Source organism: Eptesicus fuscus, chromosome 13 (genome assembly GCF_027574615.1).
Source record: "Eptesicus fuscus isolate TK198812 chromosome 13, DD_ASM_mEF_20220401, whole genome shotgun sequence".
In the NCBI taxonomy this organism is placed as follows: domain Eukaryota; kingdom Metazoa; phylum Chordata; class Mammalia; order Chiroptera; family Vespertilionidae; genus Eptesicus; species Eptesicus fuscus.
The window spans coordinates 31,884,874-31,910,245 of record NC_072485.1 but is presented as its reverse complement, the minus strand read 5'-3'; the positions used below and the strand labels follow the sequence as shown (position 1 = coordinate 31,910,245).

At 37.8% G+C, this 25,372-nt stretch overlaps 1 protein-coding gene across 11 annotated transcripts in view; it reads right to left on the bottom strand.

Annotated features, from left to right (window-relative positions):
* Positions 1-25,372, bottom strand: part of DLG2 (discs large MAGUK scaffold protein 2) — a 1,173,098-nt gene that overhangs the window by 582,225 nt on the left and 565,501 nt on the right. The gene's annotated exons all lie outside the window — the stretch shown is intronic.

Here is a 25,372-nt window from a genome sequence, read left to right as displayed (position 1 = left end):
GGACAAATCCAAGTTCAATGAAAGAAAAGAGAATTCATCTGGTATCAAATGCCTCCTACTAACTTTGTACTGGAACATTTGTTTGCCTTTGTGAGTAGAATATAGGCAACATAATTTCCACTAACTGCTTTTCTTTGGCTGGAAGTGGAGGACTAGGAGGAGAACTGGCTTGATGCCCAAACTCTTTTCAATTTCAATTCATCTAAAGACAAAGGCAAGCTCTGGCTGGGTGGCTCAGTTGGTTGGAGCCTCATTCTGTATGCCAAAAGGTTGTGGATTCGATCCCCGATCAAGGCACATATCTAGGTTGCAGATCCCATCCCTAGTCAGGGCACAAAGGGGAGGCAACAGATGGATGTTTCTCTTTTACATTGATGTTTCTCTCTCTCTCTCTCTCTTCTTCTTCTTCTTTCTCTTCTTCTTCTTCTTCTTCTTCTTCTTCTTCTTCTTCTTCTTCTTCTCTCTCTCTCTCTCTCTCTCTCTCTCTCTCTCTCTCTCTCTCTCTAAAACCAATTTTTTAAAAAAAACAACAACACATCCTTGGGTGAGGTAAATAAATAAATAAATAAATAAAAAATAAATAAATAAATAAATAAATAAATAAATAAATAAATAAATAAATGGCAAAAGTAGCCCAGTCTTTGGTTGAAGTAGATTCTTTTTTACTCCTTGAAAAAAGGAAACAATTCTCAAATGTGCTTAATGTCTTATTAGGCTTATTTGACAATCTGTCTCCTATTTGGAAACTATGGAAGTTTGCCCACTGTCCAGGAATTTCACCCAGTTAAAAGATTTTCACAACCAGTATGCAACTTGAACATGGGTAACCTGAGTTTTCAGAAATGATGTAGGTTTGGGCACTTCAATCACTTAGGGAAGCTGCTAATAGTTGACTATTCATTTATTTGAACTCTATGGGGTGGGGGTGTGTGGGGAGATACAAGTTATCTGATTATGTGACTGGAGATATCCAGGTAGTTACTTAATGTTCATTCTTTTAAAGCAGTTCCTCATAATGACTCTGAGAAAGGTTTGTACCAGTATCTCCACATCAAGGATAAAAAAAGAAAGGCCCAGTTATATTAAATGGTGATCTAGACAGGCACATGAAAGGTCTGCAATAGAAGTAAGGATGGTGGATGATAGACACTGAGCCTTAAACCATTTGGGTTACAAGGATAAAATAATTTCTTTCATTAATAATGAATCAGAGAATCCAGCCTGAGTGGCTTGCAGTTGCTCAGCAGTTTGTGCTCACTCAGCAAGATTTTTATTATGGCAAGTCATCAAAAGAGAACTAAAAGCATAAGGAAATTAAGATAGTCATGCTATGTGGGTGCTAATATAAACTTTTTGATCTGTGTTTAAAACCATAGCATATAACCTTATGCAATGCCTAGCCTGCCAAATAATGTCACCCTCACATTTGATCACTCAGGTGTGGTGCTGGTGGTTGGTTGGGGGCGGGGAGGGGTGTAAGTTTAAATGCACATGAAAACAATAGATTCCAATTTATCAAGTTTCCTCTAGTTTATTATGTCTTTCTTCTATTCCAACCGACTTCATTCATTCATTTACTCACTTATTCCAGCATCTCTTTATTTAACAAATATTTATTGAACATCTACTCTTTGTCTGGAGATGCATGATGTACAGGGCGAATTAACAGGGACAGTCCAGACTGCGTGAAGCCCTCATTAACCAAAACATTTTTATGGATGAAAAGAGTTTACAGCTATAATCTTTTAATGCAAGCTCCTGAATCTCTCTAAGTCCCAGTTTCCTTCTCTATAAAAGGAGGTTAATAATATCATCCTTGCAGGGTCATTGTGTTCCTGTCTTGTTTGTAGCTGTATATCCCTGGTTACTTGGCATATAGCAGGCGTGGTATGTTCATTTCAGAGTCAGTGATGCACCAAAGAGTGAATATATAGATCACTTAAACAGTGGGTACACATTAAATGGTAGCTAATATGAACATTAAGTTTCTCCTTCCGCTTTATAGCCACTATTGTAGATGGGAGCAGCAGTGAATGTGACAACTTATATTTATCTCATTTTTCCTCCCTTGCTTATTTTTAAAGACCATTTGTAGAGATTTTCACATTACATCTTGAAATAATGCTGGAAAGATAGTCAAAGTACAGTCTATTAGTCTCATTTTCCAAATGAAGATGTAGAACTTCAGGGAGGTTGACATATCTAAACTAAACTAGTTAATCAGTGGTAAAAATAATTCTTGAGCCTAGATTTTTCTCACTGGCAACTTGGTACCCTAGGTACACATGAGCAGAGGACCCTGCAAAGCCCTGTAAAGCTGGAGACTCATAAATCATAACCAGGATGCCTTTGCTCATGGAGATTTTGCTCCTAATTTTGTCCATGGAGTCATGTGACCTATGACCTTTCGACTCCAAATCCATTTCACACTGATACTTTACTTTGAACTTCTGTGATACTAGGGCATATAAGAAAAGATTTCAAGGCTATGTATTGGGAGAAGTTGAATCATTTTAAGCATATACTAAGGGCTTAAATGTGTTTGTAAGCATGAATCAACTACTGTTATTTTCAACAAAGTAGTTCTTGAATGGATTGCTTAAAATGGTCAGCATTAACTCTAAATTAAATGGCAGGATATTTTATAATCATGTGGGAGAGACAGAGACCAAACTCAACACTGTGCATGCACTCACACATATTAATTAGTGAAAGGAGAAAGCAATTGACTTATTCTACCTAAGAAGAATGGAATAATGATAGTTCCAAGTCTAGGTACTTCTAAAAAGGGTTATTTAAAAAAGGGGGAGGGGGCAGGGAAAGCAATAATAAAGGAATAAAATAAAATATTGGAGGAAAACAACATTTGCTGAGATATGAGATTATGAGCTTAGTGCTCTCTGTAATGAAGAGTATGAGTTTTGGTGCCAGACTTCTATGGCACTCTCCTTTGCTTCTTACTAAATGTAGCATCAATAAGTTATTTACTTTTTCTTGAGTGTGTTTCAACATGTGTGAAATGGGTGTAATAGTACTGATCTCATTGAGTAGTTATGAGGATTAAAAATAGTTAAAATACATAAAACATCTGGACTAGGCTCTTCACAGTGAGATAAATATAATAAATTATACCTTTTTTATATTAATAATTTCATAAACTCAGTGAAAGGAACATTGCCTTGAGTTATCAGATCTTGCTATAAGATGTCCTTATACCATATGCTTTCTCACATGTTCTCCCCATAACACACTAGGCTAGAAGTCAATCTGAAGCTGGTCTATGTTGTACTCTAGGGTCATAGCACATGATCATTTGTAATCCTTCATCAACCCTGAGTCCTATAGAGCTGGACCCTGAATCATGCTATGAGCCCTCTTTAACAGAAGAGGACACTTTAAACGTGGCTCTTTCAGTGAGTTTTGGCCCTAAACTCCTGCATTTGGGGTACAGTATGGACCCTGCTTATACTCAATCCAACTGTGTAGTGAATTGCTCAAGTGTGGATGCTGGTGTCCTAATTTAGAAAGAATGAGAGCAGTCAGGGCTCTAAACTATATTATTTTACCAATCTCTATAGCACTTTTCTTGCCTGAAATAGAGGCCTAAGAGGCAACTAGGCGGATAAAGAGAGAGGCTATTTTTTACATCTTACTGTGTTTTCTGACTACTATGATACTCCATAAGCAGATTTACTTATCACATCATCAGATATATAAGAAATTATTTCCGAAGTTGAGGCATGCATTCTGATTAGTATAAAACTGAATTTCACAAAATGCTACTGGAAATGTATTCTACTCACTAAAAAGTAAGCAAGGACCTGCCAACATTATGTTTTGTGACTCATGAATAAAAAACAAATTTTCTTTGAGCAGTATTTCAAAATATTGAACTTAACAAGTTATCATTCAAGAGAATTGTCTCCTCAAAAACTAAAATATCCTTCCATGAAGGACATTTTACTATGAACATCAGGTGACATACACTGTTGTTGGGGACACAAAGCCTATCCGGGTGGCATGATTCAGGCACTTGCTTTCCAAATGTACTAACCACTCCTAGTGCTTGCTATGTCCCAATGTTATAGGTTTAACCAGAAAGCTTTATCATCCAAGAATGGTCTAGAGCAGTGGTTCTCAACCTTTTCAATGCCGCGACCCTTTAATATAGTTCCTCATGTTGTGGTGATTCCCAACCATAAAATTATTTTTGTTGCTACTTCATAACTGTAATTTTGCTACTGTTAATGAATTGTAATGTAAATATCTGTGTTTTCTGATGGTCTTAGGCTCTACAGCAGCGGTTCTCAACCTGTGGGCTGCAACCCACAGGTTGAGAACCGCTAGCAGGGTCGCCTGTTACTACATGAGGAAATAAATTATTTGCTAAATATGTTTATCTCAATCTCTCTTATAGGGATGTAAATATATTTTATCCATCTCTAGATCATTATTGTGGAACAAAGGTTTCTGCTGATGGAAGGTACTTAACAAATAGTAAGTGAAGGATTTCTCTCCTTTCTACTTTTCCCTGGTTTTACCATAAACCTGACAGTACAGCCTCAAACACTATCTATTAAAGAGGTTCCCGACTTTCATGACCAAAGACCACTTTGATTATTTAACTTCTTGTGGGAGTCCTGTTCTGAAAGATTTAATGTGCCAAACAAACTACATTGATTGTTTGTAGAAATAGTGACAATTTTTTTTGTTCCTCCTAGGAATTCTTATATTTTACAGATGAGAAAAACGAAATATAGAAAGACTAAGTAATTCAACACATTAAAATGACTTTGGCAACAATGTGAAGGGAAGGTTTATAGCGCAATAAGAGAAAGCAGTGAGAGTTGGGAGGCTACTATGCTAGGGCTCAGTGGAAAGTGAGGCAGCTTACACTAGTTTGCTGGCAATGGTGATACAGGAAGTGAGCAGATTAGAGAGATTTTTTGACAGTAAAAATAGATAAGGCAATAAAGGAAAGAAATATTATCTCCCGTGTTAGGTCTCTGGCTAATAAAATTAGATGGCCTATGCCTTGAAATAGAGATTTATGAGAGAGGTGAGTTTCAAGAATCAGATTACGAGATCAATTTTGGACATGTTGAATTTGAGTGCCTGACATACATGCTAGTGGAAATGCTGAGCAGTCAATTAGATACATGAGACTGGAACACAAAGGCAATGTCTTTTCTGAAGATATATATTTGCAAATTATTGGCATATAGATGGGCTTAAAGCCTTTAGAATATGTGCAATCATCCAAGGAGTGAGTGGAGAATAAAAAGACTCAGGACTGAGGCTGGAGCAGCTCAGGCATTAGAAGTTGAGTGGAAGAGGAGCTGTTAAGGTTGACTAAAAGACTGACCAGAGAAATACACATAAACCAAGAGAAGCTACTATGAAGAAACACAAAATGTTCTATGAAGAAACACTCCTTAAAGATGAGGGAGTAATAAACAGTGTTAAATACTGCTGATAATTCTGGTAAGAGACAAATATATCTATTACATATATATTAAACTATTAAACTAATGATTTTTATTTTTCTTAAAAGAATGCTTATCTGAGGCTTCTTATCAACTGAATCAATAGTTCAGGAAAAGATAGTGCCTCAAACAAGAAGTCCTTAAAGGAAGCAAGAACTCAGGATGCAATATAAGGGAAGATACTACCAAAGAGGAAGAAAAACTATAAACATTCCACCAAAAGGGAGAAGAAAAAGGCAAAAATCAAATACGCATTACCTTGATCTTTCCTCTAGGTCAAATTTCCTTATGTTTGAGGTGGCAGGGAATAGAAGCATGTTCGAAACAATTGCTTAGGTTTTGGGGGAAACTCCCAAACAGTGTCAGTTGTGTCTTACTAGCCTTTTGGTGCCCTGAGGAAAAGTGCTTCTTAGAGACTCTAGTAGAGTCTAGTAGAGTTGAAAGTGGTCATATGGAGGCAAAGGGGTATAAAGTGGAGAAAGCACTTATCATACTGTACAGTCAACCTCCCACTCCCAGCGGAGGGTAATCAGAAGATCCCATGTGCTTCTGATGGAATGTCAAAGGAAAGCACCTGAGAATCAGTGGGCTTCCCATTAGATTGCCATGCTGAAGAATGAGGTAACCTGCAAGCAAGCATTTCTAGATAAACAACCTATACTGGGATCAATTAGAAGATGTAGTTATGATGCTGAAGATGTCCAGAATCAGCAAGATCTGAGATAGGAGCAAATATGCCACAGGGGATAACTGGACCCTCACAATACCTAAAGCATAGAGCACAAGTTCTCCAGCTGAAGGCTGCAGGTACAAATGCCAGCAGGATGCCCAAAAGAAAGATAGGGAAGTAGCCACACCATTCGGCAAGAACTCAGAGAAGAGGACAAGGAACCGAGTGCAAACCAGCTACAAGTTCATTACAATGAGAACATGTGAGATTTCTTCTACTTTCAGGTTGTCTAGCCAAATGGGCATGGAGATACATTGATATTTAAGAAATAACCCTGATTATAAGTTTTAGCTATAAAATAGATTGATTATTTATTCATTGGGATTATTAAATAATATACTGTGTTTACCTGAAAAAGATGGCTTTCAATGGGAAGAAACTGTAATACATTTAGTGGGGGAAAAATAAAGACTTCCTTTTTATTTTTAAATAAAGAGGAAATAATATCTGTTGACATAAATAATATTAAGTTTTAACTTTCCTATCTCTGAGTATGCATAAATTCATTTGATTAAATGACCTGGAGGTCATTGGAGACTTAGCAAGAGTTGTATTGTGATATACTAGGGCATAGAAACAGTGGTAGGGTGGTTTGAATAGTGAGAAAAAGATAAGGAAATGGAGGTAGCAAGATAAATGTGGCTGTGATGGGTCAGCAGAATTAGGATAGCTACTTGTGGCTATAGGAGAAAGGATGCCTTTTCTCTTGGCAAAGAACTGAACAAATTAAAATGTTGAGAGAGATCAAGAAATAGAGAGAATGAAAACTCAAGAGAAAAAAAGAAAATTGATGGAGAATGTAGATGAGAAATATAGTAGGAAGAAATACATGTCTAACTGATCTCAAGGAGAGTGGCCTTTTAACCCATAATACCAAAGAAAAGAAAATCTACAGGAAATACTAAAATTTGACCATTTGTATGCAGCAGAAATCATCTGCTACAAAATTTGAAAGGCAACATACAGATGCCTTTAATATAATATTTAAAACTCAATAAATTGATAAGCATATTAATTAAAAAATGGACAAGGGACATATCCCGATATTCAGAAAAATATGAAATTCAATCAGTAGGCTTATAAAACTATGTTCACTAGTAATAAAATACAATTAAAATAAGAAACAATCTTGACTATAAATTGGCAAATATAAAAATGAGACTGTAATTTTATTCCCTTTACAATACTTAAAACAATTTATACAAACTGGTCTGATAATTTACTTTAGTCTCTTACTCCCTCACTTAACAGGACATTTTAAGAGGGTAGTAAATGGTCTGTTTAGCCAACTTTTGTATATTCAATTCTTTTAACAATGTTGGGCACATGATAGGTTCGTAATGAACACATTGAATGAATGAATGAATGAATGAATGTTGGTGAGGGGCAATACCTTTGCATATTGTGCTAGAGGGAATATCAAGTGATACAAAGGATCTGGAGACATGCTTGAAAATATCTATCAAAGGTCAATGCTATATTGTTCAAATGAGCAATTACATTTTTAGGGATTTACCCAAAATAAATGATCAATATCAATATAATTTAGGATAAAGATATTCATCAAAGAGATATCTATATTGTGATTATAAGTCATAAATAGTTTAAATGTCCAGTAATAAATACCCAATTAAGTAAATTATCATACTTAAGTTTAATCATATACCAAACAACCATTAGAATTAATATTTTGCAGTCATTAATTATGACATAAAATGCTCAAACATTAGCAAATAAGAAAATTATATTTAAAAATAACAAATATGATACAATCCCAGTTTTTTAAAGAAACAATTGAGATGCATAAAATGACTGAAAAATACACAGACTTTATTTCCTTTGAGGTTTTTTTTAAAATAAATCTTTATTGTTCAGATTATTACAGGTGTTCCTCTTTCCCCTCCCCCCCCCATAGCTCCCCTCCACCTGATTCCCCACCCCCCCCATGCCCTTACCCCCCGCCACTGTCTTCATCCATAGGTGTAAGATTTTTGTCCAATCTCTTCCTGCACCCCTCAGACCCCCTTCCCCCTGATAATTGTCCGTCCCCTCCCTTTCTATGTCCCTGATTCTATTGTATTCACCAGTCCATTCTGTTCTTCATATTTTTTATTCACTTGATTTTTAGATTCACTTGTTGGTAGGAATGTATTTGATGTCTTTTTGTTGTTCATAATTTTTACCTTTACCTTTTTTATCTTCTTCCTCTTCTTAAAGAATACCCTTCAGTATTTCATGTAATCCTGGATTGGTGGTGATGAACTCCTTTAGCTTTTTCTTGTCTGTGAAGCTCTTTGTCTGACCTTCAATTATGAATGATAGCTTTGCTGGGTAGAGTAATCTTGGTTGTAGGTTCTTGCTGTTCATCACTTTGAATATTTCTTGCCACTCCCATCTGGCCTGCATAGTTTCTGTTGAGAAATCAGCTGACAGTCATATGGGTACTCCCTTGTAGGTAACTAACTGTTTTTCTCTTGCTGCTTGTAAGATTCTCTCTTTGTCTTTTGCCCTTGGCATTTTAATTATGATGTGTCTTGGTGTGGTCCTCTTTGGATTCCTCTTGTTTGGGGTTCTGTGCGCTTCCTGAACTTGTAAGTCTATTTCTTTCACCAGGTGGGGGAAGTTTTCTGTCATTATTTCTTCAAATAGGTTTTCAGTATCTTGCTCTCTCTCTTCTTCTGGCACCCTAAAAATTCGGATGTTGGTACACTTAAAGCCATCCCAGAGGCTCCTTATGCTATCCTCACACTTTTGGATTCTTCTTTCTTTCTGCCTCTCTGGTTGGGTGTTTTTTTCTTCCTCATATTCCAGATCTTTGGTTTGACTCTTCAGGATGGTGGTCTACAGTTCAGTTTCTGTATATTCTTTATTTCAGAGAGTGCATGCATAATTTCTGACTGGTCCTTTTCCATTTTTTTGGTATTCTCATTAAGGTCCTTAAAGGTCTCTTCAAGTTTCTCAGTGGTTTTTAGAAGATTCTTGAGTAACCTTATAAATGTGGTTCTGAACACTGTGTCGTCCAGTAGTTTACTTTCCTCCATCTCTCCTATTTGTGACATACTTCAGTGTTTCTGCATTTTGGCTGCCTCCCTGTGTTGATGGAGTGGCTTTGTGTGGTCAGTGACCTATAGGGGCTGGTAGCTCAGCTTCCCCAATCACCCTAGGTAGTAGCTCTTGGTACACCCCTTTGTGGGCTGAGTGGAAAGTCTTAGTGTAGTTAAAAGCCTTGATTGCTGTTGGTACACTGGGAGGAATTGACCTCCAGGCCAATTGGCTGTGAGGACCTACTGTGTCTATAATGGAAGCGCTGCTGCGCTGGAGACACACTTGTGGTACAGGGCTTGTTTGAGTGGGGCTTTGGTGCTCACTGAGTCCACCTCCCGAATGTGTCACTTATGGATGTGAGGAGTTGAAATCTGGTGTCTCACGCTGACCACTAGGTGCATTGGCTAGTTCAGCTGCTGTCTGAGGCTACCCTGCAGGAGCTACAGCGAGAACTGCTGTCCTCTCCTCCCTGCTTGGAGTTTGGAGGCCTTGGAGCTGTCTGTACCAGGTTGCAAGTTTACTAGTTTAAACTGCAATAGAGAAGGCCATTCATATGCAAAAGCCGCTGCTAGGAGCTTGGGTGTGTTTGTAGATTGTGCAGGGCGGAGTCTCAGGGCATCACTAGGCTAGGGCGTGGCCAACAGCAATGGCTGGCAGTGAGCTGCCTCCAATCACGTCCCTGCAACCACATCCCTGCAGTCTCATGCCCCGGCGCAGCCAACAATTCTACCTCCACGTATCTCTGCTAGTAAGCCACCCTCACTCTCCAACCTGCTGGCAGACAGCCCAGTCTCTCCCCAGAAACTGGATTTCAGAGAGATTGGGGGCTTGTCTCTCTTCAGATTGAAGAAAGCAACGCCCGCCTCCAGCTGGGCTCCGCCGCCAGTTTGTATCGCGCGCGCGCACTCCTCTGTACCTCAGTTTTTCAGCATTTGCGCCCTGATTGCTCCTGTCTCTTTCCGTCTAGTTGTAGAGGTTCCACTCAGCCAGCTTTCCCGTGGTTCTGGGTGATAGACGTTCTGTCTTTTAGTTGTAGTTTTGGAAATTGTTGTGGGCAGCAGCAGCCCAGATGTTTATCTATGCCGCCATCTTGGATCCTCCTCCATTGAGTTTTTTATATCTTCTAAAATTTTTATACATAATATTGTTAAAATAGGTTAAAAATTCCTTTTAGAACTCTAGAAATTAAGAAAATCTAAATTTCTTCCCACCATGCCTGGAGGAAAAAAAACTGATGGTCTATTTTTTTAATATATATTTTTAATGATTTCAGAGAGGAAAGGAGAGAGAGAGAGAGAGAGAAACATCAATGATTACAGATAATCATTGATTGGCTGCCTCCTGCACACCCCCTACTGGGAATCGAGCCCTCAACCTGGGAATGTGCCCTTGATCAGAATTGAACCTGGGACCCTTCAGTCCACAGGCTGATGCTCTATTCACTGAGCCAAACCAGCCAGGGCTGATGGTCTATTTTTATAAATTTCAAATCATTCCTAATTTACCTGATTTTAATTCTAGTCTTTTAAAATATTTGCACACATAGAGCTTTCTTATATTTGCAGCATATATATATATATATATATATATATATATATATGAATGCAGGGCTTGTCTGCATTATCTTCTTAAATCCTCCCAAAAACCCTATGCTACTAATGTAACCCACCCACCATTCTTTTAAGCATTGTTTCTGTAAATGATGACCTGTTAACTAATATGTGACTGTACATAGCCTATTTGCTTAAGAATTCTAGGGACTAATGGACATGGGCAATATATATATATTCTATCCTTTAAAACATTTTTGTGCTTTTAGAATTATCTTTTAATAGTTACTTAAGCCTAGCACAAGACTTAAGCCAAATATAAAACAGATTAGAATAGTCTGAAGGACTAAAGAAGATATAAAAATTTAATGACCTCATATAATTTACAGAAATCAATTGCTACCTAGAAATATAATTGTGTTTTATTTCATGATTCTGGTGGTCTTTATTAGTTAATAGAGTAATTTTGGTTTTGTAGTAACTCATTTGTGATATTTGCATTAGAATAAAGCTTCTCTCTTTATGAAGTTTCACTTTTCAGAGGAGAAATAGCTTTTATTTGTCTCCTGTCCTTTCTAGGGCAAGTGATCCAATGCCTATGCACAGGTATTTTAATGTATATTCCTAGCTTGGTATTTATTTGTACTTATGGATAGTGTTTATTTAACTGGCAACAGGATTCCTATGCAGGGCTTGGAAATTTTGTTTAGAGAATGTCACTTGCACACTAAAATGCATGGCTGGTTGCATTTTTCTACTCTTCTTTCAATCCTGAAAATCCTATTGTTTCCTTCATAAAATCCATAACTCCTCCCATTTCATCTGATGACTTATGAGAGCAGTGGGACTATTTCAAATTAGCCTCTTCTTTATCTAAATCTAATTTGAGCAACAGTGATGACGAGATGTGAGAGAAGCTGTGGAAGGCAATGGAGCATACTAAAATTGTGCACACTGGATGTGACACTAATAGGACAATAGACTTTTGTTTAAAGAATTTTTGAAGGTACTGTCCGGCCAGTGTAGCTCAATTGGTTGAGCATCCTCCCATGCATCAGGAGGTCACAGGTTCGATTCCTGGTCAGGGCACATGCCCAGGTTTGCGGGCTATCCCCAGTAGGGAGCATGCAGGAGGCAGCCAATTGACATTTCTCTCTCATCGATATTTCTATCTCTCTATCCCTCTCTCCCTAAAATCAATAAAAGCATATTTTTAAAAATAATTATTGAAGGTCCTAAAATAGCTAGTCTGAACATTGAGAACTATATGATACAAATAGGGCAGCAGTAAATGTTTGTTGAGTGTATGATGATTGAGGGTAGGTGGGTAGCAGTAAATGGTTCTTAGGGAGTAGAAAATGAAGGTAATGGTAAAGAGATGGGGCTGGAAATTCCTGAATGTTCTCATATTTTCCCATGATCTCAACAGGGTTGCACGGGACCATTGTTAGAATAGTTCACTGTTAAGAGTTTTTACATGCATGATTTCACTTGATTTTTACAATGACTATAAAGTGGGCAATATAATTCTCCCTACCTTAGAGATGTTGAAACAGAGGCAGAGAGAGGACTAGTGAGTGTATGCACTGGAATGTGAACCTAGGCTGCCCGACTGCAGAGAGGGCTTGCACTGAGGGCTTGCAGAGGAGTCCCAAATGATGAAGGCAGTTGCTAAAGACTGGGATTAAACTCAGCAAGGTACCCAATTCTAACATAAATTCCAATATCCCCCAGTGATCATAAGGTTCCCATTCCCATTTAGCTCTGAACTACCAACCTCTCCAATCCTGCGTCTGCTAAATCTCTATGTGATCTTTTAGTTCTCCAAATTACTATTTCATTTACTGTTACGTGAACCTACTAGAACAAACCAGTCTTGATGATTTTACTCCTCATTTCAGTGTTCTGGGGTGCCTTCCTTTGTTCTCTCAGACTACTCATCCCACGTATACAAGAGAGCAAGTTCCTTCCAAATCCACTGCAAAGCCTTGGTATAATTCCCTAATTCCATGGAGCAGGTCCCTTTTCTGAACACCTAAAATTCTCTACCAGCTACTTATTTTGAGGTTGACATTCATCATATTATATTGTGTTGTATAAAATATAAAATACATATGTATATAATTTGGAGAGAAACTACAAATGGCATAAATAATTCATATAAAATACTATTTTATATATTCCTCCTTTCAAATTAGATCATGGACACCTGGGAACAGGGACTCAAATACCTTTGTCCTCTTCCAACAATTCAGGACAGTAGCCCACACATAATAGGAATTTAGTGTCCTCACTATTGACACTGACGTTACATGTAATTATAAACAACAATAATAAAAGTCACAAAGTAATAGGCAATATGCTTCATATGGGCTAGTGTTTTGTCTGCATTATCTTCTTAAATCCTCCCAATAACCCTATGCTACTAATGTAGCCCGCCCACCATTCTTTTAAGCATTGTTTCTGTAAATGATGACCTGTTAACTAATATGTGACTGTACATAGCCTATTTGCTTAAGAATTCTAGGGACTCATGGACATGGGCAACAGGGTGGTGACTGTGGGTGTGGGGAGGGAGGTGGGTGGAGGTGGAAGAAGGTATAAGGGGGATAAAAGGTAATGGAAAAAAATAAAATGAAATAAAAGTTTTAAAAAGAATTCTAGGAACTAACTTCAAAAGAAGCAGACTCCGTCCTTCGGGCATTCCAGTTCCGGGAGATTTGCAGGCTCTGACCTTCAAGCATAAAACCAGGATGATATAAAATCAGACCATCCCTCATGGGCAGGAGAGGGTGTGGAAGCAGACTGTGCTGACTGGAATATAGCACCCTCCAGGGAGAGCCCACACCCCCTTCAGTTTCCTTTGTTCTGCCTTCTCCCTCCCCCACCTCCCACCCCGCATACAAAAACCCTGCCTGCACTGAGATTCAAAATTTCTCCCCGTAGTTGCCTCATGAGGTAAGAAATGTTAGTCTTTGGCTAATTGGATCAAGCAAACATTTAGGCAGCAATATGCACTTGATTGATATAATCAACTCGGGCTCTGCAGCTGGTAAACCAGAAACCCTACGGTAAAAAACACAAGCAGCAGCCTTAGAGTTGAACAAACGTGCGTGGGTTTTCAAAGCACTTCTAACTTCAGAGTTCAACATGCAGTTTAAAAAATAATTCACCTTCGTGTGGCATGTTCTGCTAGAGACTTCTAAGCTGTCAATTAGTGTTCTTTTTATGTTAGCGTAATGACCCTGAACCCAACCAAAGTCATGCAATCTTTGGCAGATAAAAGGGAACTGAAACAGTACACCAACTGGTCAGGAGAAACCTGTTTCGGGAACCTGAAGAGGTTTCCTTTACAGACCCCCCCCTAACACCCCCTCCCTCGAATAACTGAAGAAAAGTTATTTAGATGTAATATAACAGACTCAGCCCTTCAAGTCTACCAGGTACAAGAAAACTTTTAAAACTATGAAGAACTAAGAGATTGTCTAACTGAACCTCTATATTACCTATACAGTGGGAGACACAGGCCCAAAGAGTGAAATTATTTCTCTTGAAGAGGATGGCAGCAGGAAGTACCTCTGGTATCTGTGAGGGCATTTGTGAGGGATCTTAGTCTATGATCTGAATTATCCATGAGTCCAATTTCAGTTATGCAGTAAACTGTGCAAATGCGCCCCCCCCCCCCATTTAAATACCTACATTTCTCAATACTTCTCAAAAGTGAATGTTGCATACAATTTCACTGTCTAATGATGTATTAGAAAGAAAGAGTGCATGGAGACAGCCTGTCATCCTGATTCAGATCAGCCATGGCGGGTGGAAGGGCATAGATAGAACAAGGAGTTTATGGCTGCTCTTTCTTAGAAAGTAAAATATGTATTGCTAACCTCATTTAACCTGCAACTATGTATAGTTTTTTCACATTCTGCTAGAAAAAACTGAGTGGATAATCCTAATCTCAGCTATAAGGTTTATAGTGAATAAGATCTATACTTTTTGATTATAGAGTCTTAAAATATGAGTTTTAAAAATTCTCCCTGTCCCCAGCCCCCAAAAGAACTTTCTTATATGAATTACATCTAAAAAGTGACTGTATTTATAGAAACCTATTATTTCTCCATTTCCAACCTTAGAACATTCATAAAATTATTAACATGTAGTAATATAGTACCTAGTACTATATTAAATATTTAATACTTTCACAATTATTAATACAAAGTGCTAATATAGCATTCAGTGTTATACTAAGTATGTAGTGATTTCACAGAAATTCTAGTTTATAAAGCTATTCCCCGGCTTTACCAATTACATACACACAAAAATAGTCTTGAGATAACACATAATAGACATATTCCACGACACACAAAATAGCCTAGATTGACCTATCGTAATGTAGAAGGGGGATGCGAATCTGGAACTATCTTCTACACCAAGTTTAATAAAATATTTCAAAATAAATCATCCTACTACAGTCTTAAAATTATCATTGCAACATTTTCTTTTCTATATAGGAAGATAAGTTAAATAATTGATAATCCTCTTGGAAACAAAAGAAAAATTACACCCTCACCAACTCCTACAATAGGTAAAGATTTATGTTAGGCATTATCAAGGACACAAAGAAATACAGGACATAGTTGCTATATAGGGCAATCTCTACTCTGTAAGAACTCAACACGTATGTACAAGTAGAAAAGTATCTGTATATTTTTACAAGAATGATCATTCTGAAGCAAATCCTACAGTAAAAAATCATAAACCATTGGTTCTTTTGTGCTTCATTTGTGTTCAGCTTGTGACCTAAATGGTCATAACAGCAGAAATAAACCCCTCTTTTCCAGAATGAATAATGAAACCAACTAGAGGATAAAATTCATGAAATTTATACTTGTAAACTTAGAAGCAAATGGGCCCAATTGATTCTCCTCTTCAACTTGCTTTTAGGGAAACATCTCAGATTTCAAGTAAAACTACTGATCTGAGAAACAAAACCCCTCAGAGAAAACCTAAGGGGAGGTTGTCATTCAGAAGATACACATATTAAAGAACACTGGGTCAAGATGGTGCAATCCAGATGTTGAAATGAGTAAACCCTGGATGTACATGTAATTTCCAAATGGGCAAGTATACATCTAGCACAATGTGTGTCCTGATTATGGTAGCCAGATCTGAGCATATCTGCTTTGGTATAGGCTAGAAAGACTTCATGGAGAAAATAAGTGGTATAGCTGGGTTTGAAAGATGAAAAGGATTAAGTTTCTATATATAGAGAAAGGGGCAATGTAGGTTACATGTGTATATTTAGGAATGGAGGAATAGTGGTTCAAAGCAGAAAAGAGAGAGGTGAGTGAAGAGGAAGATGAGCCACCTGAGATTATTGAAGTCTATAATAAAGCTCCAATGTTCTAACAATAAATATGTCTTAGTATCCCCCAAAGTAGATCTGAACCCTTTGGGTGTGTGTGTGCATAAGCACATGTATATACAGATATATTCACATGCACACACACATACATATATACATACATAAACGGGGCCTACTTTTCACATGCTTACTGTAACACTGAGGCTTTGGTACCCTCTTCTCTTACCCCCCCCCCCCAATTTTATTCATTTGGCTATTATTTGTTAACCATCTACTTTCAGTCAGGTACTAGTGCACTAGGATAATAATGATGAGCTACATTCACATGCAAATGGAAAGGTAACTCAGACATGACTACACTGAGCCACATATACAAAGGTAGGGAGAAAGATTAGAGTTGAGGGGTAAAAAAAAAAATCAAGAAGACAGAAAATAATTCTTCTGACATATATCAGGATTACTTCTTTTTTAAAAAAAATCTTTATTATTGAGTATATTAAAGATGTCCCCCCCCCCACTTTTCCCCCATTGCCCCTCATCCACCCAGATCCTGCCCTGCCCCAGGCCTTCCCCTGCCTACTGTTTATGTCCATGAGTATTGCATGTATACATATATGTTCTTTGGTTAATCTCTTTGCACCCTCCCCTCCTCCCTTCCCTCTGAGATTCTTCAGTCTGTTCCATGTTCCCATGCCTCTGGTTCTATTTTATGCATTAGTTTATTTTGCTCATTAGATTCTTTGTTTATTTTGATTTTTAGATTCAATTGTTAATATGTATTTATTGCCATTTTATTGTTCATATCTCCTCCTCCTCCTCCTCCTCCTCCTCCTCCTCCTCCTCCTCCTCCTCCTCCTCCTCCTCCCTTCCTTCTCCTCCTCCTCCTCCTCCAAAAAGACCCTTTAACATTTCATGTAATACAATTTTAAAGGTGATGAACTCCTTTAGCTTTTTCTTATCTGTGAAGCTCTTTATCTGACTTTCAATTCAAAATGATAGCTTTGCTGAGTAGAATAATCTTGGTTATAGGTCCTTGCTTTACATCACTTTGAATATTTCTTGCCAAAGATGAAAGACAAAGAGAGAATCATAAAAGCAGCAAGAGAAAAGTACTTAGTTATCTATATGGGAGCATCCAAACAACCGGCAGCTGATTTCTCAACAGAAACTTTGCAGGCCAGATGGGAGTGGCAAGAAATATTCAAAGTGAGGATTGCTTCTTCCATTATGATGTCTCACATGAAGCTTTCCAACCCTTTTTTCATTCTAGATGCTTATGTGTATCAAAAGCAGGATGAAGTGGCTTCTGTCCCGGCTTTAGCTTTGGTCAAGAGTATTAGTTAAATGGATGGAGGATATTATCAGTGATTTTAGGCATATTTATGGCCTATTTTAAGTGTCTGTTTTAAAAATGTTAGGTTTCTCACTGAATTACAGATGTGGGCAGATCAGGTTCACCAAGGTGTTATTAGGACATTTGATATTTAGTGGCTTTGAGTTTGTGTTTGCAGAGGAGTGTTGATGGAGAGAGGTGCTTAGAAAAGAATACAGGATGCATAATAAAATTATTTGACTCTCTATTGTATTCTTCTTTCCTAGGCTGGCAATGATTCATGAACACACACATTGCTTATAAAAGTGGGCACCAAAACAATGGTGCATTAAAATAAAATAAAAAAACACAATAAGAATTTTTATTACTCAATACTAACAACATTTTTTAAAATGAACCCCTTAATTTATTGAGAACCTACCATATTTAAGGCACTGTGTTAGATGCTATCTAGTTACTGGTGAACAAAACAAGGATGGTATCTGCTTTCATAGAGTTTAATATTTAATGGTAAAGGCAGATGTCAAAAAGGGAAATAATCAGATACAAATAAATTTACAAATACAATGGGAGAGAATAATAACAGGGACTGGCTAATCTGGATTTGAAGGTCAGAGACAAACTCTTTGAGGAAGTAATAAACTAAGACCTGAAGGATGGCTAAAAGCTGCTATGCAAACAGTGGATGAAACAGCATTTCAGCTGAAGAATTAGCATTTTTAAAACCTTGTATTTTCAAGATATATGTACTACTATACGTAATACTTTAAACAAAAAAAAGAAAAAGAAAAAGAAAAAAATCTTGTATTTTCAAGGTATGAAAGTATCTGTGAGTCTTAAGTAGGAAACAGGAAAAAGAAATCTAAATTATCCGGACCAAACGAAGAGAATATATATTAAAAGAAAGCTATGCTTGCAGAAATTAGGTCAGAAGATTACTGTCATTGACCAAAGGTCATTGCAAATATATTTTAAAAATCTGTAAAAAAAAAAAAATTAAACAGCTACATATTCTTGATATTTGCTGTCTTGGAGGTATAATGATGCCCCATGATTTCCTAAGGTAAGGACAAAGAAACTGGTGGAAGCATCATCTCAGAATGGCCAGTTTTGGCTTTAGGAGGTTGAACTTGCTAAATATTTATAGGATTTTTTTTTTTTTAATCTCAAGCATTCTGCTTTAGATAGGAGTTGGGTCAAAACCACATATGAAAAATACCATGGAAGTAACAATTCCCATTTCAGGTTTTTATTTGCTTGGGTAATTAAGGTCAACATAAATCTGCTCCATTTTTTCTCCAAAGCAATTTGTACTATTAATTTTACTTATTCAGTTTATCTAATGTCTCTTCCACTAGAATATAAGCTGCCTGAGGGTAATGGTTTTAATTTTTTTTTGTTTACTTCTATATGCTTTGAGATTAAAATAAAATATAACACATGGTAGGTAATCAATAAATACTTATTGACTGACTGACTGAATGCTGCTAAGCCAAAGATTCAACATCTGATTCCATCTTTAGGACACTATGTTTTTGTTTTTTTTTTCTTTAAATATATGTACTCTTTTTTGAAGGACAAGAAAAGTGTAGCTGTTAATATTAATATGAGTAGCAACCAAAAATGTCAACTCATAAATTCTGGAAAAGGTCTTCTTTGTGACAGAGAACTTTGAAATAGCTCATAGAGGAGAAAGGCACTCAAGAGTTGGGGGATAGCCCTAGCCGGTTAGCTCAGTGGATAGAACATTGGCCTGTGGACTGAAGGGTCCCGGGGTTTGATTCCGGTCAGGGGCACATACCCAGGTTGTGGGCTCGATCTCCAGTGGGGGCATACAGGAGGCAGCCAATCCATGATTCTCTCTCTCATCATTGATGTTTCCATCTCTCTCTCCCTCTCCCTTCCTCTCTGAAATCAATAAAATATATATATATATTTTTATTTAAATTAAAAAAATAAGAGTTGGGGGATGTGTCAGGGAAGGCTCCCACATGGAAATAATACCTAAGTTCATACATGAAGTTTGAGCAGGCATCATTAGGCAAAGGGGCTGGGGCCTGAAGAAGAGCATTCATAGAAAAGAAAAGGTGAGAAGAAGAGAACTATCTGAGTTTGGTAAATTCCAAGTCATGCCATGTGACTGGAGTCCAGATGCAAGAAGAAAATGGTAAGAGATGAGCTGTAGGCTTAAGTGAGATGTTGAACATGTAAGACCTTAGATGCTTAGAAGCCAAGAAAATTGGGTTTTATCTAAATGTGGGGATAATGAGTATCACAGTCATGATTTATTTTAAGAAAGACCACACACTGGCTACAGTCTGGATAATGTACTAAAAGGGACTTAAGACCAGGACATGACTAATTAGGAGGCTACCGCAATCCTGGTAAGAAATGCTAGTGGCCTAAAGTAGATAGTACATCTGGGGGGAAATATAGGTGGATGTGAGGACTAAAGAGGTAAAATTGACTCATTAATAATTATATATGAGCCCTCCCAGGTTTAGTTCAGTGGATAGAGTGTCAGCCTGCAGAATGAAGGGTTCTGGGTTCAAATCTAATCAAGGACACATACCTCAGTTACAGGCTCCATCCGTGGCCTAGTCGGGGCATGTGCAGGAGGCAACCAATTGATGTGTTTCTCTCACATTGATGTTTCTCTCTCTCTGTCTCTCCTCCTCCCTTCCACACTCTCTAAAAATGAAAAAATATCGTCAGGTAAGGATTAACAAAAATAAATAAATAACAATAATAATTATATATGAATAGTAAAGGTTGCCTTCTGGTTAAACAGATGGTAATGCCATGGCAAGAATATTAGAGAAGGAAGAATGCTTCAGAGATACACAGTTGTAACATTTTTCTCTAACTCTGGTTTTATTTTGTTTTGTTTTCATATAAACTCTATACACTGGGTAAGTACTTAATTGTGTAGCCTTAGTTTCTTCATCTGCATAAGCATTTTAATAACATCTACCATAAAGTTTTATAGCAAGAACAGGACATGGGCAGATGTAAACAAAATAGTTGGGGCTGAATTCTGGTCCCAGCATTTAATAGAAATGTAATTTTAAATCCAACTTACATGACTACTAGTATCTTCTGTTTTCCTATCTTCCAAAGGAGGGTAACAAAAACAAAATAATTGTTTTGGAGCATAAATGATGAAGGCCTCAATATTACATCTTAAATATTTAGGAGCTATTATTATTATCATCACATCAGTGTTAAAAGTAAATTAAATTTTATAAACTATTCTTTTTATATAGTGGACCATTTTCTAAAGAAGTGAAGGGCATGGTTTGGTAGCCTTGGATAAAACAATGCGCAAAATTTTAGCATGAGCTCATGTGGCAAAAGAATGAAAAGAAGACAATTGGCTAGAACTGAGCTTTGCAGCCAACATACAGCAGAAACTACTGGGTCAGGAACTTTGTACTTGGATAAAAGTTTGTGTTTATGATTAAGGCAAAGTCCCTGGAGGGCTCTATAAGGCAAGGGAAATGGGTAACAGCACTTGTTAAAATTTAGTGTGCTTCCACTCAGGTTCCACAATACAATAGATTAAAAGTTGCTGGGAGCTAAAAGGTCTATTGCTCTTACTACACTCATCCAAAGGAGGGGGTAGAAATGTTTCACTGCATTTTTCTTTTGGAATTTCTACTCAGGATTCTGTCCTGCCCAAAGGAGGCTCATGCCCATGGCAGAACCGAAGGGAGGGGAAATAAAAACACTACAAAATATTCAGTATTCTCATTCTAACCAGACTGCGGTCCTAGAGCATGCAAGCGGGGAATTGTGATGAGAATCACAGATTTTCCAGGACAAAGTATGTTTTGGGCTGCAATTGTGTAGGCTGTGGTAGCTGACCGGACAGCCAAGACATTCTGTGGCAGTTTGAGGCCTGGCAGTTCATTGGTGGCTTATAAATGTTCAGAAGACTGACTTTCTCCTGAGGTTACAAAACTATGCAGCTTTGACATGCTTCATATGAAACTGCCTAAGTATGGTTATTTAATCTTCTTTTGTAGACTTTTTAAGAATTCACAACCATACTTCTAAACATTAAAAAATCAGCCCCATGTATTCACAATGAAACTGAGTTTTCTGTGAATGAGGTTTCAGCAATGTTGGAGGGCATAATTTTTTGAGATGATATGACCAAATTGTGTCTCTGTGTGTGTGTGTGTGTGTGTGTGTGTGTGTGTGTGTGTGTGAGAGAGAGAGAGAGAGAGAGCACATTTAGAATGCTGTCTCTACATCTTATATTCATTATTACAGTAGACACTTTATAGCTCAAGCACATTTGGGAAGCACCAATTTGTTCTCAAGGCTATTATCAACAGATGTTTTACTATTTTGATCACACAAGTCAGTTAAAAGATCTGCTGTATGTGGGTCACCCAACATAAAATAATCTTAAAGAATGAAAGAATGTTTCCACCATCTGGTCCAGTCTGCATGTGGCTATAAATTGTGCATTATAGATGCGAACTAGGTTAATATTCAATTTCCTTTCTCAGGATTCCAAGAATGATACACAGCCTTCTAAGATTAATTCATTAACTCAATAACCCTGAGGTTTAAAAGGTAACTGATTTCACAGTCAGTGATGCTTTCAATTAATGTCATCATTTATCCTTCCTCACTGAGCACAAATGCAGACTCTGGGTTCAAGTTGAAAAAATATCTCTTTGGAAACCAGAAGCAAGAATCTTCACATCAGCTGTTCAAATACCAAGCTTTCCAAAGCAAAACCACCATGCTATGTGAAATGACACAGTCGGCCTTAACAATGAACTGACACTGAAACTATAGCACAAATAGTTCTTTGTGATATTTTAGATTTGAATCAGTCTCGGTAGAGATTTCTGTTCTCCCCTTTCTAGCTGTGTGACCCTGGACAAGTCACTTTATCACTCTGTGCTTTAGTTTGCAAGTAGGGTGATAATAATTACTTCAGAGAGTTGCTACAATTAGGATTACATAAGGTAACACAATAAGTGAATTTAATCACAAAGTGCAGACTTCCAGAACATTTTCCCATATATTTGAAAAAATGCCCCCTTCTTATTCACAGGAACAGCCAAATGTGAGTGGTGCATAGGTTGTCCAGGCAGGGATGTGCACTGTATTTCAAGGTCATTTTCAAGTATTGGCAAAGGATTTGGTCAGTTCGCCTAAGAGCATCCTTGTGGGCCATGCCAAAGGTGACAGACTACTCCAAAAGCAGGTGTCATAATTTCTGTCAAAACAACCCAGGCTGATGACAGCCTGTCCCTAACGTAACATGCTTGAAGATCGGATGGTTAAATAACACTGACGAGTTTCATTTTGAGGCAGCGATAAGTAGCTCTCACAAAATATTTGGTCCCTTGTATATTTTGTCACCACCCACTAAGAAAGGATCACAATGCGAAAGGCTGGGTTTTCATTTTACCACAGCAAAGTGAGGATAAAAGAATGTTTTTCTTTTTTAAGGCGCATGTCATGGAATAGTTATATGGAACAAGAAGATGGCAAGCTTGGCCGACACCGTGTGGTAGTAGATCTCCTTGAAGCAATGACTCCCATTCACGTGTGTCTTCCTTACTAGCTCCCAAGTTCTCCGAGGGCACACACTGTCTAGTTCATTACCCATTCACAGTGTCTGATACACTTGTCACTTACTGGTCATGCTTGTTGAATGAATAAAATATGAATTCCAGGCATATGTGTAGAATGAGAGAAATTTTTAGGAGGGAAAGTAATAACCAGGAGCATAGCCAGAGGAAGGAGACTATGTGGGGAATCTAATCTAATAATAGACAAATATGCAAATTGACCGCACCTTCGCTTCACCTAAGCCACGCCCACCAGCCAAACCACGCCCACCAACCAATCAGGACGAGTATTCAAATTGCCCCAACAAAGATGGCGGCTAATTTGCATATCAAGACAGCGTCCAAAGAAGTCAAGAGCTGCAGAAGGGAGTAAAGCTTCGAAGAAGCAAGCAAGCCGGGGAGGAGGATAAGGGCGGGGCGGAGGCGGGGCCGGGGGCGAAGGGAAACGCCGGCGGGCTGGAGGAGAAGGTGGGGCGGGGGACAAGGGCGGGGCGGAGGCGGGGGCGAAGGGAAACGTGGGTGGGCTGGAGGAGAAGGTGAGGCGGGTGATAAAGGCGGAGCGGAGGCGGGGCTGGAGGAGAAGGTGAGGCAGGCGAACAAGGGAGGAACGGAGGCGGGGTAGAGTGCAGCAGGAAATCCTATTGCAGGATTTTTCCTGCAACGGGAAAGCTAGTAATAATGATAATAATAAAACTCATGGCGGGGAATAGCGGTGGTTCTGCAGAAGAGAGGACTCAGGGAGAAAGTGGATGTTGATTTCTTTTTTAAACAACTCAAGGCCGGACACATGAAGAGCATCTAGACAAGGAACGATCACCAATAAGTCTCATATAGTACTTATATTTATCAACTCATTTGGTCCTCACGACAACTCTATGAAGGAGGTATTACTGCCACCTGTTGTACAGATGAGCACACTTGAAGCACTGGCAGATGAAGGGATTTGCTCGCATTCACAAAGGTGGTAAGTGCAAAAGCCACAATTTGATCTCAGGCTACATAACTATAACGTCTACATGTTATAGTTTACTATACTTTGTTTCTTGGAATACTTTGCTATACTGGTAAAAACAGTTTGGTAGAAATTACTGGGGGATAATTTAAATCAATGTAAGAAATGCCTTTTAAACAGTGATGTTCAAAACTTAGAGCATTATGAAGGGTTCCCTCTTATTAAAGGTGCAAGATAAATCTTAGGATGTGGAAATGTTTCTCATGAGTCTAACCATTTATGATAGTTGCTTTAAGGAAATAAAGTTTAAATAATTTGGGGTGATTTAAAACCTCAGTTTGTATGAGAAAGTTTTCTTTTGATTTCAATAAAATAAAAATAAATGAATGACTACATTTTGATATTTTCAGTCTGTTTTACCTGAATAGGGCAATTATTTGCGTTTGTTTGTTATTAAAACAGCAAGAGATAGAGGAAAGGAGCAAGACTGGAAGTTAAAGGTGTGACTTTTAGACTGGCCTTTGTTCTGTATTGAGTGACTCCAGGGAACTCCTGTAAATACTTTCTGAACCTTCCTTATTTACAAAATGAGGAGTGCCATGTTTTCTCTTCCTGTTTCACAGGGTGTTTGAAAAAGAAAATATTTGAAAAATATCTTGAAAATAATGAATATTAAAATATGAGCTGTATTATAAATGTGTACATTATATCAACTGGCTGAAACAATACTACCTGCATAGTAAAAGTAATAGACAACCTCACCACTTTTAGCTTCAGAAAACATAGATATATTTTCAGGAAGAAAATTTCCAAAATACAATTGGAACACTTCTTTAACTGGATTCCTTCCCTTGAATTAGAAGAATGCTAAGTACACAAGATGTAATGTCATTTTTATGTCCCCCACCCCCAAGTTAGGGTAACATCATTGAGCTTTGAGTCAAGTTTAAGCAAATGGGGGGGAGGGGCGTGAAGAGATTGTCATATTTCTCAAACATTAAGAAATAATCATGAAAAGAAATAAATGCATATCTATCCACCTACTGCCTTTGTCTTTTTCCTGAAGGTACTTTTAGTTTTCCTATGCTAACCTATTTTGCCTTTTGGCGTATTATTCCCTTTAGATAAATGTATAAGCTGTAAAGGCAATCTAAAAATATCATGGCTGGTCAGAGAATACATATGTTACTTCAAAACTGTCTTCCATAACTTTTAGGCTTACTAGTGACATTGCATAATAATTGAAGACAGATCGGCCAGCTCTACCACACACTAGTTTTGTGACCATAAATGAAAGCCTTAACATCTTTG